The sequence below is a fragment of the Pinus tabuliformis genome, chromosome 1_1 (assembly GCF_031772625.1).
Source record: "Pinus tabuliformis cultivar Carrire ecotype Pingquan chromosome 1_1, CPIR1, whole genome shotgun sequence".
NCBI lineage: Eukaryota > Viridiplantae > Streptophyta > Pinopsida > Pinales > Pinaceae > Pinus > Pinus tabuliformis.
Window position 1 is genome coordinate 847,046,937 of NC_142297.1, and position 5,953 is coordinate 847,052,889.

Below are 5,953 nucleotides of genomic sequence, written 5' to 3' on the forward strand. Positions count from 1 at the left end.
GAACATTGGAAACATGTTTATTTTTCTTATTGAAAGTATATAATCAATCCTAGGTAGAGTACTTCATGGTTATCCATTGCATATATTTCAAGTGTCATAAAAACAACAATTTATAATATACCACCATAAAGTTTCGATTCCCAATAAGACTAAGTTCCATGAAAATTAAGAGATAATTTTTTACATTATCTAATATAAGATTTGATATGAAACTTAAATATATGACACCCTAAAAGGGCACAAGAACATACCACCAATGTCTAGTTTTCATATCCATCTAATAAGAGAAATTCATTTTACAACAAGTTATTAGTTGTTTCAAAGTGATGTCACAACTTACAAGTTTCCAAATTTCATTGCTCCAATGATAATGTAAGCAAAGAAATGAGTCAAAGTTACATGGAAGCTATTGATTAAATCCAAATATAGATGGAGATTGGATATATGTGCAAAAGAATCTCCTCATATTTAAATGCATCTTGAGAAACATAAAAGGAAAGATGCTATGCCATAGTAGAAAAATGCTCCAATCTAAATGTGTCACATCTTTTACTGCATTTTTAAAAATTTTGGTAAGATGTGGGACACCTAGGTATATGAAATGCAAATAGACAGAAAAATATAATAAACATCTCATACTCCAATATGTAGTGTAGTGGGGCCTTCAATATTATAGAACTTTATTCTTTTAAGATTAATTTGACATACAAATGCAATACTTTGGCCTTAATTATACTAGATAAAAATATATCATGTTGGAGTTCAATTTTGTTTTTTCATCAGCATATTTATGCTTTGGATTCTTTATATTTTTAATCATTATCTATGTTTAATAGGTTTGGGATTAAAATAAATATTTACTTTAAAAATAAATATATCGAAATAACAAGTAATTATTGTTTTTATAATTGAATAATCTTCCTTTCAAATATTTTAATAAGGGATTTTAAGATTGGATCTTTCTGGTCACTTGGTAGATCCACATTTAATATGGATCTATTTAGCTTAATTATTAATTATAATTATCATTATCATTATAATTATTAACTTTGTTTTTTTGATTTTTGATTTTTAATTTAATTTATTTATTTTTCTAATTTTATTTTCACTGAGTCAAATGTTATAAAAGAAATTACAACATCCCTATACTATTGAAGAGTAGTTTACTCACAAATATTTTAGAAAAGAAGGAAATCCTCATTATCTTAAAATATACATTGTAACAAAAAAATAGTATTTACATCAAAACAAATTTATTAAATGAAAAAATCATTACTCAAATGCAATATTAAAAACAAATCCTATTTCATTGATGTGTGTATTTTATTGATTATTTAATTGAGGGAAGTATATCTAAATATGTTACGATGATTATGATTACTAATTAAATTATTTCTTATCGATGAAATGACTTTTTTTTAATGGATTTTTGGGATAATTTTAATCAAAATATGGCATGGATTTTTAATTTTTAGAGTGCTAAATATACTTATGCATTCAAAATTTATTTTAAATAACAAAAAATCATAATCTTGCTTGAAATTATATGAAATGGCGGAAAAGACAATTTTGTATATAAATTAGAATGCACTTTTTTATCTACAATTTAAAAGAAAATAATTTCTCTTATATTAAATTCAATTAAAATCATAATTTTTTAATATAAATATTAAAATTTTCAAATTAAAACAAATAAACCTTATAATACCAATTAAAAAAATCTAATTTTCATCATTATTTATATAAATATTTTAGTTTAAATGTATTAAACATTGAAGTTATGCTCCAAATTTTCCATAGTAACACAAGCATGAAAATTTTGCTTTAAATGCATCTCCACACAATCAATTATTCATTACTACTTGCAAATAACAATGTTAAAATAAATCACATTCATCTTAAACCCAAGATACACCATTTAAAAAAAATAACACCCCATTAAATTTTTTTTCAATGAATTGCTCAAGTGAATTGTTTACATTGGCCACTGTAAAGTTGTATTTATCTGGTGAATATATATATATATATAATATGTGTGAGCCTTCTCGTTTAGGCACGACATTTTTTTAAGCCACTAAAACTCATTGTAATTAATCACAGCGATGTTAACTCCGACCATAGCCTTCTTTATCTAGTCAGAGTTACTCCTACATTTTTCCCTCGAGTTTTTGTTTTTGGCCTTCCAATAGATGTAACAGGTTCTATTCCCACTGCTTGAAAAAGTCTGACCACTCTACTTTGGCATCACTCTCCTTCCTCCCCTGAACCTCAATGCATTTTGCAATGACCTCTTGAAAATTATCCCCGGGTCTCCTGAAGCAGTGCTCCTTTGAAGCCCCCATTCATTTCAGCAGAGGAAAGATTTCTTCAAACCCGTCACTGGTGCTATTGTTGGTAGTGCATTGCCTCTTGGAATTCACTTCCCATAAAGTTCAAGATGAATCCAGAGGGTGGTTACTTCTGTCTGTCTCCACAAAACAGACCAATATCATCGCTTTAAATATGCAAGTGATCCACTAAATTAACCGACGGCAGCGAATCATTTATTTGGTTCAACTCGGAGTTTACACCCTCAAAAATGGCAGAGAATCTGCAACCAAACATCCACCAAAAGTCCGTTCTGCGATTTGGCTAACAAAATAATGTGCAGAATCAAAGATAAAAGCAAGGCCGGATTTACTTTAGGTTTTCCTGGATGCGTTTCCCAGGATTTCAAAATTTCATTGTTGTGAACTTAATTTGAAGCATGGGGTGGATGTAAAATTATCACTTACAACAGTAATATGACAAAAACATACCAACGTTCCTAGAGACAGGATGGCTTGCTGGAGGCCGGACAAGTGGCCATATCGAGGAGAACAAGCGCCTGGCAACTTAGTCTACTACGTTCGCTTCTGCTTTCTTGAAGGGGTATTAACGACGTTTTCAGCAAAATATTAACCGTCAAAACTAAGTTTTGAACGGTTCCAAACACGTCTTACGAAACGGTCTTCAAAATTTTCTAACCATCAAATACGTTCAAAAGGCCTTATGACGGGCAAAATGCCCGGCAAATTCCATCCTCACGGCGACCAATGTACTGCAGCACGCTTTTGTTTGTCTTATGTATATTCTTATGTATATTGTCAGATCACGAGGCGCACAGATTGGGATAAATTAGCCGATTTTAACGCGTAAAATAAGATTGTGATCAACTGTTGTGCTTCATCACAAATTCCAGGTTATGGATTGTGATCAACTGTTGTGCTTCGTCGCAAATTCCAGGTTATGGACGAGTTCATCTCCGATTGAGTTCCTACCACATTATAAATATATTCAAAATGTTGTAGGTTCATCATTCAATCAATGTTGACTGCAGCAAGCTGCGTTATCGTTTCATCAAATAGGTTTGAATTTATTTTCCATTTGAGTATTTGGAAGAATGGCTTCAGTTTATGAGATTCAGGACAGGAGCCTTCCCAAATGGGGCAAGTGTTTTCTTACAGTCGAAAGCGTTCAAGAACTAGTGAAAAGGCAGGAGACAATACCAGAGAGATATATTAGAAGAGACGATGAACAACCAACGCCAACTTCATTGTCTGATCATCAGCTGGACGTCCCCATCATTGACAGCAGAGAGAAAGAGAGATTAAGAAGCTTGCCAAGGCTTGTGAAGACTGGGGCTTCTTCCAGGTATCATTTTGTCAATCCCTTATTTCTTGGTCTCATGATCTGTTTTGGAACAAACAACTAAACATATTGTGGTGGGCGTTTTATAGGTTGTGAATCACGGTATACCAAACTCCTTAACAGATGGTGTTAAGAGAGTTGGAAAGGAGTTTTTCCAGCTACCTTTGGAGGAAAAACAGAAGTATGCAGTGAAGGCAGGATCCCTTGACGGCTATGGCCAAAGATTTGTTGTGTCTGAAGATCAAAAACTAGATTGGGGTGACTTATTGGGGTTGCTAATGTTTCCTTCCGACAATAGAGATTTGAATGTGTGGCCACTTCAACCTCCTGATTTTAGGTCAACTTCAAACATAATAAATTCTATAATACCTTTGATTTTTTCTTAAATTCTATAATACCTTTGGTTTTTTCTTTCATACAATTTTTAATACATGTGTAGATTATCTATTATTAGTGCGTGTAGATTCTTATTTTACAATTAAAAATCTAAAAGATATTGAAAAGAAAATTAACTTGCGTGGAGGTAATTATAGAAGTTACATAAAAAATAATAACGATCAAATAAAATAAAAAATACCGAACAATAAGAAATTTTTTTAAAAGTAAGCTAGGTTCAGTGTACTGATGGTATTGTGGGTTTTTTTGACAGAGAAATTGCGGATTCATACAACACTGAAATTAAAAGGCTTGCTGGGAAGCTGTTGAGTTTAATTGCGGAGACATTACAGTTGAAGCTCAATTTCTTTGAGAAGAAATTTGGAAAGCCATACCAAAGAATGAGAATGAATTACTATCCTCAGTGCCCCACTCCAGACCATGTTTTTGGGCTGAGCCCACATGCAGACATGACTGCCATTACACTCTTGTTGCAGGATGATGATGTAGTAGGATTAAATGTTCGCAAGGATGACCAATGGATACCTGTGCAACCAATTCCTCATGCTCTGGTCATCAACGTTGGAAACTTGATAGAGGTAAACTTATGATCCTTACAGATTGATCGGCCTGTTATCCTAACTTCGTTTAATAAAAGTTTTACTGAAATACTATGTGGCTGGTTTTCTAGGTAATGAGTAATGGAAGATACAAGAGCATAGAGCATCGAGCAATGACAGACCGTCACAGGTCTAGAATGTCTATTGGAGCGTTTTATGCTCCTGCATTCGAAGCAGAGATCGGTCCAGCGCAAGAACTGATTGATGAAACTCATCCACGCTTGTTCAGAAATTTTATTCATGAAGATTACATGAAATGGTATTTCTCTCGCGGAGTGAAGGGGAAGCACTCATTATATGAGTTTGCCGGTATCCGAAGCTCACACAGATAGTCAAAGAAGAGCAGTTTAGGTTTTTTTTTTCAGTGGTTTTCCATGTCCATGGGGGGTTGTATTTGGGAACTTTGAAGTCCCTATTCATCGTACTTGATGACGGGTTGATGACGGGTCCGTCGACCGCTAAATTGTTTTGTTATCTTTGAATATTTTATCATTGCTTATGATATTACAGTTTTTATTCATGAAAAATTTGAGATTGGGAAGAACGAGTCTTCTTACCCGTTGGTTGTATAAGCAGTTTTTAAATTTCAATATTATATTTTATTGGTATCATGGCAAAACTTAAAAATAAATTCGGTCCAATAAAGACCCTGGAGAAATAAGGAATAAAGAAAATTAATGAAGTTAGCGGATTAATAGTATTTTGTATTCCAATTAGTTTAACATTAATATTGGTAAATAAAAATATAACCTTAATGAATTTTATAATGAAATTAGTTTATTACAATCAAATTAGTTTATTGAAATATATCTGGGGAAATTTTAAAACTTTTTTCTACCATCCTAATGTCAAATAAACTGCAATGTATGAGTGAAGGAAAACTTATAAACAATATTCAACATAGCTATTACATATTGTTATAGTTTTTATGAATATGGGAAATGCTTTTTTTAAGTTGGGGACAATTTTTTTTTATTAATAGCAAAAAGGATGAGATTGAGTACATATACTTAACATCAAACCAAAAAACTTGATACGGAAGAACATACCTCTAACGAAGTATGATGTACTAAGAACCTTTCAATATGTAAACATATCTGAAACAAAAATTGAAAATACATACTGAAACTAAGAGATCAAGACATTGTAATCATACAACTTGGGGTTAATCATCTGGTACGTCTTTTCTTGCCTTTCCTTTTTCTTTGACCCAACCTTGTGAAGGTGGGGTTACTAAAGCTACCTTAAGATTGTTATGACAATCTAAGGAGGCATACTTGTTAGAGTCT

General features: G+C 32.3%; 1 pseudogene; it reads left to right on the top strand.

The window, feature by feature from the left end:
* Positions 1 to 3,421: 3,421 nt before the first annotated feature.
* LOC149216915 (protein LATERAL BRANCHING OXIDOREDUCTASE 1-like) lies at positions 3,422 to 4,996 on the top strand (annotated as a pseudogene).
* Positions 4,997 to 5,953: the final 957 nt, after the last annotated feature.